Source organism: Vitis riparia, chromosome 10 (genome assembly GCF_004353265.1).
Source record: "Vitis riparia cultivar Riparia Gloire de Montpellier isolate 1030 chromosome 10, EGFV_Vit.rip_1.0, whole genome shotgun sequence".
NCBI classification, from domain to species: Eukaryota; Viridiplantae; Streptophyta; class Magnoliopsida; order Vitales; family Vitaceae; genus Vitis; species Vitis riparia.
Genome location: NC_048440.1, coordinates 5,288,232 through 5,305,243, shown reverse-complemented (window position 1 = coordinate 5,305,243; position 17,012 = coordinate 5,288,232). Strand labels below are relative to the sequence as shown.

General features: G+C 38.0%; 2 pseudogenes; one reads left to right on the top strand and one right to left on the bottom strand.

The window, feature by feature from the left end:
* Window positions 1-5,737, top strand: part of LOC117922852 — a 21,092-nt pseudogene extending 15,355 nt beyond the window's left edge.
* LOC117923029 overlaps window positions 1-17,012 on the bottom strand; it is a 21,176-nt pseudogene extending 4,164 nt beyond the window's left edge.

Here is a 17,012-nt window from a genome sequence, read left to right as displayed (position 1 = left end):
GTAGATGGAGCTTGTGGATTTGCCTCAAGGATAGGATGTTGTAGGCTGCCACTAGGTTTTCACTAATAAATCTCATCCAGGTGAGACTATAGAATAGTTGAAGGCTCAGTTAGTTGCTAAGGGGTATACTTAAACTCATGGTGAGTCTTTTTGAGACTCTCTTATTGCTCATCTTAATTCAATATGTATCATGATTTTCTTAGCTATTAATTTTGGGTGGAGACTACATCAACTAGATATGAAGAATGTATTTGAGTCAAGAAGTTATGAAAGGTCAACCTTTAAATTTTTATTTTCTTACCAAATTTACTTCCTTGATTATAGGTTAATTGATTGACTATATTTAGATAGGTTCCCAATTTATCTTTTTTTTTTTTTTGTTATTTTTTTGAATAGATTTTCTCCTTGATTTTTTATTGTAATTTAGGAACATTATAGTTGTGGGTGCAATTAGCATCCTAAGGTTTGAGTCCCTATGGAGAGTCCTAAGGGCTTAGTCATGGAAGGTTATATATATATATATATATATATATATATTCAAAATTTACACAAAAGTCTATGTGGAGCAACCACTTGGTTTTGCTATTAAGGGGGAGTCAGGAGTTAGAGTTTACAAACTAAATAAAATTATTTATGGATTAAAGCAATCTCCTAAAGCTTGGTTTGATAAATTGAGTCCTATTCTTCTATCATTTAGTTTTAGAAGATGAAATTTTGACAACTCAGTATTTGTTCTCAAGAGGAACACTGGCATGGTAGTACCGGTTATATACATGGATGATATTATTGTCTTTGGTGATGTTACAAGTATTGAAGAAGTGAAAGGTTACTTGAAAAAAATCTTTCAGACAAAGGATCTTAGGCTATTGCATTACTTCCTAGGCCAAGTTCACATGCTGGAGGTGAGATTGTTTTGTCCCAAATGAAGTATGTATTGGACTTGCTTAGTAAAATTGACATTTTAGGAGTAGCCAGTTGACACTCCTATGGAGCAAAACAAGAATCTTAATGGAGATGATAACTTTGTTTTAAGATAAAAGAAGACATCAAAGTCTAGTGGGCAAGCTCATTTATTTGACAGTCACCAAACTTGACATTATTTTTCTTATTAGAATAATGAGTCAGTTCATTTGTGGTAATCTGTTTATATGGAGGAGTAAACAACATAATGTAGTGGCTATATTTAGTGGTGAATCAGAATACAGGGCCATGGCACATCCAGTGTGTGAGTTAATGTGGATTTAGAACCTGTTACAGGAGCTTGGATTTTCTCTTAAAAAGCCCATGATTATGTATTGTGATAATCAGATTGCTATTCATAATGCTAGTAATTCAATGTTTCATGGAAGAACCAAACATATGGAAGTAGACTATCATTTTATCAAAGAAATTGTGATGAGAAAGAAAGTGATAACTCCTTACAACAGGTGATGTGTTTATTAAAACTTTAAATGTTAAAAAGTCATTAGTAGTTATTTGGTAAAGGGTGGATTAGTCTATTTTTTTATTTTTATTTTGTTAAAGTCTATAAACATGCTCTATACTCTTTTCTCGTTGGGTAAGGCACATTTTTTTCTCTCACTCAATAGAAAGTGATTAGGATAGATGTGTTTGAGGTAAGGACCAACTTAGTTGTGGGTGATGGAAGGAGTTCAATTTTGCCATGATGTATGGTATAGTGCTTCTTAGCTGATTGTCTCCTTCCCCCTCCTTGGTCGCCATTGCAGTTGTAAGGAAGCTTTGGTAGTTGATAGTTGGGATAATTCTAGTGGTAGGGGCCTTGGAACTTGTCTTGTTTGAGATAGTTTCATGATTGGGAGTTCAATACTTTAGAGCTATTCCTAGAGGATTCAAGAGGTGGTGGTGCATAGCGATGGTGAGGATAAGATGATATGGGCTGTATCAAGAATAGGAAGTTCTGAATCAAATATTTCTGCTGCTCTTTGAAGACTAAGAAGAGAGGTTCTTTTCCTCCCAAGATAGTTTGTGTTTCATGCACTCCTACAAAAGTGAGTTCCTTTTCTCAGGAGGCTAACTGGCAAAAGATGCTACATATAAAACTACATAAAAGGAGAGGACACATGCTAGCAGGTTAGGTTGTTTGTGTGAGAGTGAGGAAGATTTTTTTTTTTTTATGGTTAAAGGACACAGATCATTATTGATGAACCAAGGGAACAAATGCAGATTTGTATCAAATCTTCTAATGTCCTTATCTGGAATGGGACACTCAATAACACCCTTCGTTTTGCGCAATAGCCCAAAATCTGTACTCATGCAAGCAGAGGATATAACCCTCATCTTAAGATCGGTTTCCCCATCTAGGGCAGCTGTCTCCACATAGAAAACACCTTGTGGATCAGAGGTGCCAATTAAAACAAGATCACATGGCACTTCTTCATTCTCACGAAGCCATACTACATTACCAACAAAAATATCCTGTGCTTGAATATGTTTCTTGATGCCCTGCCTTACCAGTCAAACTGCTTTCTCTGAGACTATTATTCATGTGGTCAGAACCGCTTGACAAATTGGAAGGGATAAAGGTGGTGTTAGCCATCCGTGAGATAGGATCATTACCATTTACAGAAGCTCCCTTAAAAGGAGTGGAGGAGAATCTATTTCTCTAAAGAAAAGCCCAGCGTGAATTACTTTCTTCACGTCATATCTTACTGTCCTCAACAATATGTTGGCTGATGATAATGTGATGATTCGAAAGCAAGGGAATATATTAGCTTGACTTTAAACCATTTAACTACGCTTGCAGATAACTCCAGGAGATGCGATTCTGTATGGGCCATTGAGTCCTATAGGGTTAGAAAAGCCAAATCAGATGTCAATGGGATGCTACCTCCAGTCTCCACAGTCCACTACAATACCTCGGAATCAGTTATCCAATATTTGAGTGGGATTTCTGCACACTTCATCCCTCATATCGACGCTTGTAGATAACTCCAGGAGATGCGATTCTGTATGGGCCATTGAGTCCTATAGGGTTAGAAAAGCCAAATCTGATGCCAATGGGATGCTATCTCCAGTCTCCACAGTCCACTACAATGCCTTGGAATCAGTTATCCAATATTTGAGTGGGATTTCTGCACACTTCATTCCTCATATCGACGCTTGCAGATAACTCCAGGAGATGCGATTCTGTATGGGCCATTGAGTCCTATAGGGTTAGAAAAGCCAAATCTGATGCCAATGGGATGCTACCTCCAGTCTCCACAGTCCACTACAATACCTTGGAATCAGTTATCCAATGTTTGAGTGGGATTTCTGCACACTTCATCCCTCATATCGACACTTCCATCATTCCCCAATGTACACCCAAATACAAAGGCAAGGATTTGAACACCGTGTGGGGAAAGGAATATAGAACAAATAAAAAAAAAAACGAAGCAAAACTCGGAGAAGGAAAGAGCAGAAGATATTGATCAGTAAACATAAATAGCCCCCCACTTCAAGTATTAATCCATGGGCTAAGAACAGAGGGAACAATGCAGAATAGGATTTAAACGAAAACAGAGCACGATCACATTCAGGCATGGAGTTATATATTTCTCAAGACATCAATGACACATAAAATAATCAAAATCGAAATAGGGTACAGAAGTAAACGACCAATCTCAGCAGAACAACTTGTAGCCCTTAACGTCCACACCAATCAACAGTTTATTAAATATTCAGAAACAAACACATGGAGAAATCGAACATGAGTAAGAATTCCGAGAATAGCCAGAAATGTACCTGGAAGAACCTTGGCTGCAATCACCTCTTTCCCGCTCTTGTGTGCTTTTCCACCAAGACAATCAAAGAATCTCCCTCTCCAACATCCATTCTCACGTATATATATCAGCCCCCAAAACCTAAATCTGTTCCAAAAAGGAAAATCCCCCCTTTCCTTTCTTCTTTTCTTTTCTTCCTTTCTTCAATTCTTCATTTTTTTTTATGTATTTGTATCAGCCTCCCAAAAATTCAATCTGCTGAAGGAAATCCACTTTCCTTTCTTTTATTTCCCTTCCTTTCCGAAAATTAGAATGCTTCTCTCTTTCTATGTAGGATCTCCTCTTTCCATATGTATACAGCCACATTAATCCTCTTTTCCCTCCAAAAATATTTTTTTTACATTCTTTGAGTGCACGTGCCTTAGTGAGAGTTGATCAACAGCCCCCGTTCTCTTGTCAAACAATAAAAACGAAACTAGAAAGAATAAAACCAAAGAAGAGTTAGCAATGTTGCAACATATAAAAGAATAAAGTAAAATAAAATAAATAAATAAAGTAAAACAAAATAATAAAATAAAATAAAATAAAATGGTCAATCCTATGCGGGTCATGCAAGTCATGCGACTACGTGAGTCATGCAAAAAACGTTAAAAAAAGTCTAATAGGCCAAGTGTGCCTAAAAGGGCTTAAGTGAACCTAGACAAGCCTAAGACAAGACTTGGTGAGCCTAACTAAGTCTAACCTAAAGTGCACCTAAGTAAAGCCTAATCTAAACTTGAAGAGTAGCCAAGTTCATAATGTGGAGCCGGATAAACCCCTCAACTAAAGTCTCCAAGGTGGCTCAGAAAAGGTAAGCTACACGAGTAGTAATGGGCCATCAGTAGACCACTGTGGAATACTGGAAGTGAACTTAAAAACATGTGCTAAAGGGACAAAATGGAGGGTCTACACTATGGCAAGAATTGCATCATTGTCAATGCCTCAAGATGATGTGCAGTGAGGATGCAGCCCTGCTTAAGAGATTTGTGGAGAAAGAGAGAATCTTTGAGTTTCTTGCTAGCCTCAATGTGGAATATGATCATAAACGAAGCCAAGTCTTAGGCAAGGATGATGATTGAATCCCAAGCAGCAGATAGCTCAATAATGGTCTCGAACGGGAATCCGACAATGCTTTCCAATGGTGGATCAAATCAGGTTTCCAACTACGGGAATGGCAAGACAAATTTGTCCAAAGCAGACGACAAAGATATTCATTGGTGTAATTACTGTAAAAAAAACCAGGCCATGAAAAGAACCGAAACAGTAAAGGTGAACAACAAAGTAATCAGGACCAGGCTCATCTTTTTACTACTTAACCAGGTGATGAAAGTTCCCAAGACACTAGAGAGTTTAACAAAGAAGAGATTGAGAAATTGAGAAGCTTGTTGGGAACATTGGAAAAACCCTCGGGTGCTTGCTCATTGGCACTTGCAAGTAAGTCTCTTATCTCTCATGCGTTAAGTGCTTCAAATATTAATTTTCCAAACTCTTGGATCATTGACTCAAAAGCAACAGAACACATGAAAAATTCTTCCCTCAAATTTAGTACCTATAGTCCATGTACTAGTAATAAAAAGATTGCATTGGCAGATGGGTCATTGACCATTGTTGTCGGTCAAGGTGAAATTAAAATACATCCTTCCCTTGTGTTGAAAAATGTTTTACATGTTCCTAAATTGTCTACCAATTTGGTTTCAATCCATAAACTTACATAGGACATGAATTGTAGTGTCATTTTTCACCATACTCATTGTGTTTTTCAGGACTGGGACTCAGGCAAGATGATTGGACGTGCAAGAGAAAAGGATGGGTTGTACTACCTTGAAGCATCAAGCAATCCAAGTAAGACTAAGAATAATTTACCTAGGTCGTTTATTTCTAAAATTGTTTCCAATAAAGCTAAAATTTGGCTACATCATCGTAGTTTAGGTCATCCGTCTTTTAGTGCTTTGAAAATTTTGTTCCCATTATTATTCAAAGGAATTTATGTGGAAAGTCTTCATTGTGATATTTATGAATTTTCCAAACATCATTGTGTACCTTTCGCCATCAGTAATAGTAGAGCTTTTGTTCGATTCTCGTTGATTCATAGTGATATCTAAGGTCCCTCTACTGTTCCCAATGTTTTTGGTGCTCGTTGATTTGTTTCCTTTATTGATGATTGCACTCATGTTACTTAGCTCTATCTTATGAAACAAAAATCTGATGTCAATACTGTGTTCCCAATTTTTCATAGCATGGTAAAAAATCAGTTTGGTGTGGCAATAAAAGGATTTAGGTCTAATAATGCTCATGATTACTTTAATTAGGTCTTATCCACTTACTTTCAAAAAGAGGGAATTGTTCATGAGTCTTCTTGTTTAAGCACTCCATTACAAAATGGGGTCGTTGAATGGAAGAATGGTCATTTGCTAGCGTCAACTTGAGCTTTTTTGTTTCAAAACAATGTGCCAAAGACGTACTGGGGAGAGGTCCTCACAACTACCCACTTTATAAACCGATTACCTTTGAGTGTGTTGGGGTTCAAAAGTCCTATGGAAGTCTTTTCTAAATTCTACCTGAACTTCACTACCTCCAATGACCTTGTTCCTCGAATCTTTGGTTATGTATCATTTGTCCATGTTCATGCTCAAAACTAGGGAAAATTTGATCTAAGAGCTATTAGATGCCTTTATGGGGTATTCCTCTACTAAAAAAGTTTACAAATGTTATCATCCTCCTACGAGGAAATTTCATGTGTTTGTCGATGTCACCTTTTTCGAGAATGAACCGTATTTTCCCACTCCTTATCTTTAGGGGGAGACGTCATTGATGGAAGATAAGGATCGAGATTTGTTTTTTTTGGAGCTTTCTTCTGGGGTCTGTTCAACTTGAGTCTCAATCCGGTCCAACTCAAGAGTCTGAGTCTCCAAATCCACATGTTGTCCCGATCTAAGAACTTGTGTCTCAACATCTGAACGAAAATTCAAAGTATTCAACTAAGGTAAATGAAATCCCTGGTCCTACATGACCTTTGCAGGTGTATTCAAGGAGGAATGCACGCATTCTTGACCTCTTGCAAGCCCACGAGTTCGAACCAGCCCCGGAAAAAAAAAAAAGAAAAAAAAGAAAAAAGAAAAAGGGTGACACCATTTATGACCCTACTTCTAAAAATTCACTTGCACCTCTTGATAGTCTTGACCATGATCTGCCCAAAATTCACCAAGCATCCACTCTACCCATTGTCACATTTTGTGTCATACAAGAACCTGTCACCTTCTCATAAAAGCTTCCTCATAAGACTAAACATATATCCATCCCTAGCACTCTATCCAAAGCTCTAAACAGTGAGGAATGGAAACAAGCTATGTGAGTGTAAATGGAGACACTTGAGAAAAACAAAACTTGGAATTGGTTGACCTGCCTCAAGGAAAGAGCCTTGTGGGATGTAAGTCGGTCTTTATAGTGAAGTATAAGGTAGATGGATGACTTGAGAGGTATAAGGCTCGGTTAGTTTCAAAAGGCTACACTCAAACATATGGGGTAGATTATCAGGAGACCTTTGCACCGTAGCAAAAATGAATATGGTAACGATTTTGTTGTCTCTAGTTGCTAATTATGATTGGGAGTTGCATCAATATGATGTGAAAAATGCATTATTATATGGTGATCTTGAAGAGAAAATTTACATGGAAATCCCACCTAGTTTTGGAGGTAAGTTGAGAGAAAAAAAGGGTGTGTAAATTGAAGAAGGCCTTTTACGAACTTAAACAATCCCCAGGGGTTTGGTTCGGCAGATTCTCTAAAGCTATGACGATAATGGGGTACAACCAAAGTCAAGGTGATCACACTCTCTTTATTAACCAGTCGAAGTTGGGGGGAGTCACGACTTTGTTAGTTTATGTGGATGACATAATTGTGATCAGGAATGATTTAAAGGAAAGAGAAGCTCTAAGATGTCAATTGGCAAATGAATTTGAAATCAAAGACCTTGGCAAGCTTAAATACTTTCTTGGAATTGAAGTGGCTTACTCCAAGAGAGCAATATTTATCTCCCAACACAAATACGTGCTGGATTTGTTGAAAGAGACAGGGAAACTCGCTTGTAAACTTGTTGAAATGTCTATTGAATAGAATCACCTAACTATAGAAGCAAGTGAAGACGAGGCCGTGGACAAGGGGATGCACTAGAGGCACATTGGAAGGCTCATTTATCTCTCCTATACAAGGCCAAATATTGCTTACATAGTGGGGGTCATAAACCAATTCATGCATAGCTTGAAGGAGACTCATCTACAAGCTGTTCATAGGATCTTTCATTATCCAAAGTCTTCTCCAAGGAAGGGTATTCTCTTCAAAAAGGGAACTGAACGAACCCTTGAAGCCTACACAGATGCAGACTATGTAGACTTGGTGGTAAACAAGAGGTCAACATCGGGATATTGCACTTTCGTTGGTGGAAACCTAGTCACTTGGAGGAGCAAGAAGTAAACTGTGGTTACAAGGTCTAGTGCAGAGTCTGAATTTAGAGCAATGGTACATGGTGTATGTGAGTTGTTATGATTGAAGATTATTCTTGATGATTTGAAGATTAGATGGGACGAACCAATGAGGCTTTACTATGACAATAAATCAACTATTAGCATCGCCTATAATCCAGTGCAATATGATCGGATGAAACATATTGAGGTTGACAAATACTTTGTCAAAGAAAAACTAGATAGTGGCTTGATCTGCACACTTTATGTGCCTATAGGGGGTTAACTAGCAGATATTTTAACAAAAAGGCTAGCAAGTACCATATTCCAAGCAATCATGAGCAAGCTGGGAATGGAAAATATCTATTCACCAACTTGAGGGGGAGTGTTAGAAAGACACAATTATGGGATTTATTTTTAGTTTAGAAAAGTACGTAAATATAGAATCCCATGTATAGTCAACTATATTGATAGCAATCCTTGATTTGTAGGGATTTATAGGGTAATTTCTCTTTTCATTTTGTAGCGGAAGTTGTATATATTTGAGCCTAGACCTATACCTTGAATTACTTCTGAATAAATTAATCATTCTTTTTCACGGAAAAGCATGTCTTCGAAAAACCCGAGCCTTGGTTTGGGGATTAGGTTACCTATTAGGAAGGTACTTCAAAGAGGTAGCACCCCTCTAAGCCTTAAAAAGGTCTCTACTAATTAGGTTGAGAGAAATATGACAATTAACGGATTGACTTAGGATACCAAGAAGGGCTAAGGTGATTTTAAAATTCTACTAACACTAACATGTCAATTAAAAATTTAAATCGCAATCATAAAGAAGAGTTAAGGTGTACCTAGACTACTTCTCAAGCGTTATCACAAGACATCATAGTTAGTTCAAAAAATAAAGCACACAACATACATTTTATCAGAGATACTCAAATAAACATCAAGGAATCAAGGACAACATCAAACATGGATATAGCTCACAATGATTTGCATATTCATGGAATTTTGAAAGTGAAAGGTAGAGAGCAAACTTGGGCATTATGTCTAGCACTTCAATGGGAAACTAGGTTAGTTCATTAATAGGTATTGAACAATCTCAGACGTATCACAAAGTGGGTCAATGTCAATCGAACATCAAACTAACATCTCTTGAATTGTTATCGAAGAAAATATCATAGATGTCGGACCCCCACCAAGGCCCAATTCATTTTTGCATGAATTGATGCTATGAATTCCATTATTTTTAGAATCATTAAGATTTTCATGTTAAAAAAAAAAAAAATGAGAAAATTAGTTAAAAAAATCAGAGAAAATAAGAAGATGCATGCTAGAAATTCGGCAGCTAAAAGTTTATTCAAATCAAATTGTTATTTTCTAAAGATGAAAATTTAAAAAGCCGAGATTATTTGAATGGAAAAAAGGAAGTTTGAAAACCTAATTCAAAACATATAAGATCATAAGGAAAAATAAAAGAAAAAGCACTAAAAGGAGAATGGTGTGCACCAAGGTGACCATGCTGGAGTGGGGCCTGGGAGTGCTGCTGAAATTGCATTTATGATGGTGTTGATGGTGCTGCTGTTATTCTGAATTTCTTTTGACAGGCATTGCAACTCCTTCTAGGATTACGAAACCGGAATGGTCTTCCCAAGACAGCTATACTGTTATAACAGAAAGATATCTCCTAAAATTAACTGCTGCTGTAACACCTCCATAACCAGCATTCATATTTCACCGTGTTCTGTATGCTTGACCAGTTTACAGCTGGACCGTCCAAGCAAACATCCGAGACAAGTGCAGACCAATGTTTGGTACCCGAAGATCATAATAGTTGCCAAATGATTCTGATTCATTTGGCACTTTCTTAGTTTCTTCAGGCTTGCCAAGTCTTACCAGGGATTCCAGCATGGTAAGTTAGAAAGGAAGTCCAATTCTGGCAAGGGATTTTTGTCAGCTCAGGAATTGAGATTAACAGCTACCAATCAGTTTGCCAATCAAGGCATAATCCCCACTTGATTATCCATATCAACCCCCATGCTACTTGCATCTTCAACTCGATTAGTGCCTACCTTGTTTCCGGGGAATTTCTTCTTGTGTGCCTTGCTTTTGAAGCGAGCTCTATTTGGTTTGGCTTTGTGCTTTGGCTTGACGGGTTCTTTTGGTTGGGCAGGCTCCTGATATTTTGCGAGTCCTTCAGATTGAGACTTGCGGACGACACCACTGAGATAATCCATCATGCTGAAATATGCACTAGCCAGAGTAGGGTCACGAGAACCTGTAGCAGCGACCATTTTATCTACATCTAACATCATCAATGCAGTTCCGGGAGGAGTCGTAGACTCCCAAGCATATTCAGAAACAGCATAATTGTCATTTTCTCCAAGAAACCATACATCTACCTAGATTGATCTCTGTAATGCTAAAGCTGACTTTGGATCAGATGCTGATACCCTATCAATCAATGTAACTCTTGACGTTGAACCAGGTAGTGATGGAGGTAGATCGAGAACTATTGTGACTGCTTCCATGGCTGTGTTCCCATCAGGACCAGCTCCAACAAGACATATTTTCCAAAAACTCCTTCACCAGTATGAATTTGCGAGTGATTAGCCTCTACCTGTATGAGTAAAGATTGCTGCGTCGATTCCAATCAAATTTCCCTTAGAATCAAGTAGAGGATACCTGTTGTTCCCAGGATTTAAGATCACATCTGAGTTCAAGTAACTAGAAGCTTTCTGATAAAAACTCTTAAGTTATAGTTATCATCGATGTAAAGCTGAAGGCTGCTAGGCAAGAACAACTCTCCAGCTAGTTGATCTCATTCAACAACCTGTTTGAATCCCTCCGCTCCTGCTTCTTTGATTCCTCCATAATCTTTTCTTGGAGCAAGAAAATGGAGCACCCCATGAGAAATGTCCGGTAAATGAATAATGAATCTAGAGGCCCCTAAAAAAACGTCGTGGAATACAGCTTTATACTCTACCTTTTCCTCTTGCAGGTCTTAGGGACTAATTCAGAAAGATCATTTACTGTGAAGTATGCATATGACTACTAGGCAGTAACATTGCCAGTATATATATAAAAACAGCACAGTATTTTTGTTCTCCAAGTTGCTTCTTGTTCATCCCTCAACTGGTGCTTGTGACCTGGGCAATTCCTGATAGACCACACTTGAACCTCCATAGGTCAGATGTATCTACACGATGCTGATAATACAAATCAACATATTCAACATCAAGACCCTTCAGGCTAGCCTCACAGCAGATGCACACACATTCTGGAGTACCTTTTTACTAACATAAGTTGCATTCTTTCATAACCGAACTTTGCAGCTACTTGAGCTTCTTCCCTTGGCAGTTGCTTTAAGGCCTTTCCAACTCGAACTTGATCAACATTGCCTAGGAGTGGATGGAAATGTGTTGTTAGTGTGGAAGCTAGAGAGTGGTACCCATATTGTCAGTTTGTCTTCTTTAATCTCAGAATTTCTAGAACTGGAATTTGCTTCAATAGGCTCCGAATTGGAATTATGAAATTCATTGCTCTCACATCCACAAGCAGAATCACTGGGCATATATATGGGGATTAATAAATTCATCAACTTCCATATTCTAAATCAAGAAATAACTTTTGTGGTAATAAGACCACAAAAAGCACACTTTTGTCAGCAACCAAGCATGAGACAAGGACGAAGGCGGATTGAATCTGAAAGAAGACTTGTAGGAATTTGGTGTGCCTCTTCATCAGAATTAATAGAAATAGAGAATTCTGATCGAATAGCTTTGCTTTACCGAGCGTCTTAGAAAGAGTGAACTTTGTTGATGTATCTACAATGCTGGTTCTTCCAAATGATGACCTAAGGGCCAATGGAACAAATTCTGCTGAGAGTTCCTCATTCTCATCCAATCCGTCATCACTAGCCATTGAGCCCACTACGAAAATCGAAGGGACTGTTTGTAATGGTTTCGAGTCCCTTCAGATATTGCCAAGAATGTCGAGTGACAGTCCCAAAAGCTGTCTCAGCTTCTAAAGTCATGCCATCCGATGACTAAAGTCATAAGACTCAAAGAACCAAATCATCAAGCAAGTAAATCACTCTGGACATCATAATGGCTTCTGTAGACCTGGACATAACCCTCCATTAAGAAGTGATGCAAATAAAAAAGGAGAATCCCGCGTCTTAGACGTGATAAAGCTCCATCTTGATCGCCAAACCACCGTGAATCGTCGAACAGGGCAGAAGCCTTTACTGCTATCACCATTGAGTGCGATTGGTTTTTAACCCTTTCTCAGTCAAATATTTGACAACTGCAAAACTGGCTTTGATGCATTGGGCAAAACCCTGAGAATGATTAGATCAATATTTCATGCAGTCCATATCTGCAAAGAACTCTGCATTTCACTTGAGAAGATTCTCAAGAGACCTCCAGGCCATTTCTTCATTTTCTCCAGTACCACTTCTCGCCAGCCGATGAAGCATGTGCAGCACAGTCCTCCAGTAGAAGGCATAGGATTTCTATTTCAGTCTCTGACAACTTTTGGTATGGTTTAATATGGAGCAGAGACTAAAACTGGGCACCAGCATCCTACAAAAATTGATTGAAGCCTTGAAATATCAGCAATTCCCTTTACTGCACAGATTCTCAAGTTACATGAAAATTCCTGATTATGGAAAACTATAAGACCTTCCTATACACTGAGCTGGAACTAGTCCAGTTCTGGGATTACTCAGGATCAATAATCCCCAAAATTGCTGTATAATCTGCAACTGCAGCACTTTGTGGAGATGCCAAGACAAGCTTGGGATTGAAAATATTCAAACTTTTTTTTTCCACGGGTTCCATGACAAAATCTGGAACAACCACAATATTGAACGGAGCCAGGCCATACTCAAGACCGAAAATATCTTCATCCCATTTCATTAGTTTCACTACTAGCAAAGAAACACTCAAGCAACCCTGGAAGCTTAGACAACTCTTTTCAAAATTCAAGTGCAGAAGATAGATTAACCCCCCTTCAGATCTTTACATACTTGGACTGTGATATTTGCAAAGAAGAATTCTTCACAGCAATTGCTATCCTGCATCATCCCTGAAGAAAATCCTAACCAAAGCATTGATATGTGCATTGAAGACTCCACCAACAACGAGCTTTTATTGGCATCAAGAGAGACCAGCTTATGCATTCAGAATGAAATGGAGTAGTGGTGTTATTAGGCAACGGGAACTTCTTTCTGCTATTGTGCAAACTACCATTAAAAAAAGTGTTTTTGAGTTCTTGTGAATATTCTTGCTCTTTTCTAATACGAAACTAAAGAAATGAGTAATAGAAAATGCAACATCAAGCTCTCAAACAAACAAATAAATCAAATGATTGAAAATTAATTATCTAATACATACATGCAGTCAACAAATAAAACGCAAATATAAAAGAGAAAAATGAAGCACAGTGCGAAATAGAGGAGAATAGGGAATACAGAGGAAACTTACCTGAGAAGTATTTCGGAATAAACTTCTCTTGTCCACGGGAAACCTGAAAATTCCACATTAACGCATATAAAAGGTAGGGAAAGGAGTAGAGATCAAATGTAAAAACGAGAATAAGAAAATTAACTCTTAAGGCACAATGTCGTTGGAAGGAAATAAAATTATTCTGATACGAAACTAAAGAAATGAGGAATAGGCAACGCAACATCAAGATAAAAAACAAACAAAGAAATCAACGGATTGAAAAATAATTTTCTAGTACACACATACAGTTGACATATAACACCCAAACATACAAGAGAAAAATGAAGAACATTACCAAATTTTAGAGAAGAAGGAAGACGGAGGAAACTTACCCAAGAACTATTTCCAAATAAACTTCTCTCCTCCCCGGGAAACCTGAGAATTCCACCCTTATGCTTATGGAAGGTAGGGAAAGGAATCGACATTAGATGAAAAAACCAAAATAAAAAAATTACCTCATAAGGCATAATGTTGTTGAAAGGAAATCAAATTATTCTGATATGAAACTAAAGAAATGAGTAATAGAAAATGCAACATCGAGCTCCCAAACAAACAAAGAAATCAATGGATTGAAAATGAATTATCTAGTTCATACATGCAGTCAACAAATAACACCCCAACATAAAAGAGAAAAATGATAAACAGTGCGAAATGGAGAGAATAGGGAATACGGAGTAAACTTACCCGAGAAGTATTTCCCAATACACTTCTCTTGCTCCTGAGAAACCTGAAAATTCTCTCCTTATGCTTATTGAAGGTGGGGAAAGGAGTAGAGATCAGATGTAAAAACCAGAATGGAAAATTACCTCATAAGACACAATGTACTTTAACGGAAATAAAATTATTCTGAGATGAAATTAAAGAAACGAGTAATAGATAACGCAACATCAAGATCACAAACAAACAAAGAAGTCAACGGATTGGAAATGTATTTTCTAGTACATACATGCAATGAAGAAAAAACACCCAAACATAAAAGAGAAGAATAAAGAATAGTGCGAAATGGGATGAAATAGGGAATACGGAGGAAACTTACCTAAAAAGTATTTACATGAATTAATTGTGCAAAATTTCAGTCTTCCTAATGATAATGGATGGAAGATCATAGAAATCTAGATGAATTCCATTACTTTTGGAATTTAGAGAATTTATTTATGTTTATTTAAAATTGAGAAGATCGAGAAAATCATTAAAAGAAAATAAGAAAAAGTGCATGCCATAGTGAAATATGGCGGCAAGCCTTTATTTAAACTGAATTTTATTTAAACTAGAGAGGCTGCTCATAAATGCTTATTTTCGGAATTGATAAACTCCATAAGCTCCATTGTTTTCCAAGTTGCCATTTCCACCTGAATAAAAAGTTCCATGTCCATGTCTTTTACTATCTCCACCATCATATTTTAAACCATCTGAACCATCTACTGCCAATTTTAACATCTGCAAATGAGATCGTTTCTTGAGCTTCAACTATTGATGCAGGTCCTTTCTTGTCCAACCTAAAGGAGGAGCAATTTTGAAATGCATCCACATTGTTGCCACCAAACTTTTCAAACCACCAAGGCTTTCACTTAAGATTAGATCTTCATTATGGTATCTAGAGGAAGACATATCCAAATCTTAGGGCCCTAAATAGTCAGGCCAATATATATTTGCAAGCCCACTGAGGTCCCTGGCAGTACCATCAAGCATGTAAGGATCAAATGGATCTTTATGAACAGGATTATCCAAAAGGCACTCCACATCGGGCAACCCCTCAATCAAGCAACCAGAGCCCACTGAATTAATTCTAGCAATCTGTTCACTAGCCCCCAGAGAAGGAACTCAGAACCTCCTGATGAAAAACAAGATTCTTTTGGAAAGAGAAGGCATCGCATGTTTCTTCAGTATCCCACATGGAAGGGGCATGGGATACCAAGGCTGGTTGAAAGTTGGTCTGATCTTGATGTTTGGATATATGAGCAGCATCCCAGAATCCCGAACTGGATCAAGATTTTTCATATACTTAAACTCATCCTTTGAAAAGGGAATAGAACCCCAAGGCCAATGAATCCAAATAGTGAAGAGGGTGGCTATGCATGTAGGGAGCACAAGCACGTGGTGAAGCCGCCAAAGGAGATAGAGGATTTGCCTGAAACTGCAATGCTGGATACTGGACAGTGAGGGCTCATCAGCTTTACTGGAGTGGGAAAAAAGTCCAGCAATGAAGCGAATTCGCCAACTGCCATGACATTTTTCCATAATGATCAGTTTATAAAAAGCAACCGACATTTCATCTTTCTCAAGCAGTGCTTCAATTGAGTTGTTGAACTCATCAACATTTAACGCGAGCTTCAGAATTAGGCTCCCTAGTCTCTGGCATTAGATCATAATCGTTGGAGGGAGGTTAAGTATCCTCAAAGTCCATGCTTTACATCAGAAATTTCTGGCTTATTTTCTGTGACATGCGATCATCACCGAGCTGCTCATGCATCGATTTCCTCATTCCAGTTTTGCTGCAGTACCTGCCCACCTATAAATGAGAATTATCCTATCAAATGTAAATTCTTGGACGGTGATCAAGCGAGTCTAAACTACTCTCTAGAGAAGAAGCAACAATCCCACCAGTGCTTGGGCCATGGATGGTTGAACTAGATGAAACTGGGAATCCTGACCTCATTTGAATAATAAATGCCTAGTTGTTGTCTCCTAGAATTTCACCAAGTAAGCCATCCTTGGGAATGTTTTCTCTTAAGAGGATCTTTTGTGCCTTGCTGGATGCTTGTCTGTGAAGATTCTCCAACTTTATAACCCGACATGGTTGTTGATCTATACTACCCCATGCATTTTTGTCAGCAGCATCATGAGATTCTGCTTTAAATTTTGTCAAGTGACTACCAACTACTCCAACAGTTTCTAGGTAAGGATCACTGTCATTTACTTTGTTAAAACCTCCAAGCCAAGGAATTTCATTAAACCCATTTTCAATGCCACGATGTTGAAATCTTTGTAGGTGGGGTTTCATGATTTCATGGCATTGATATAATCTTTCCATATGATCTGATGCAAAACCAGACTGTTGATGAGATGATCTTATTTCTTCACTCGGACCCCAGACCGGAAACTAGGAGACTTGCTTCTTAGGCCAGTGAGAACATTTAATACTTGGACAGTTAATCCCTTTGGAGCTTGCCTGTGCAGCTATCACCTATACTTGAAGCCACAACACCCAATGCTTCAAAGACCATATTGCCATCCATAAAAGCATGACCATCATGAATTGCATCCATAGAACCAAGATTTGCATCCAT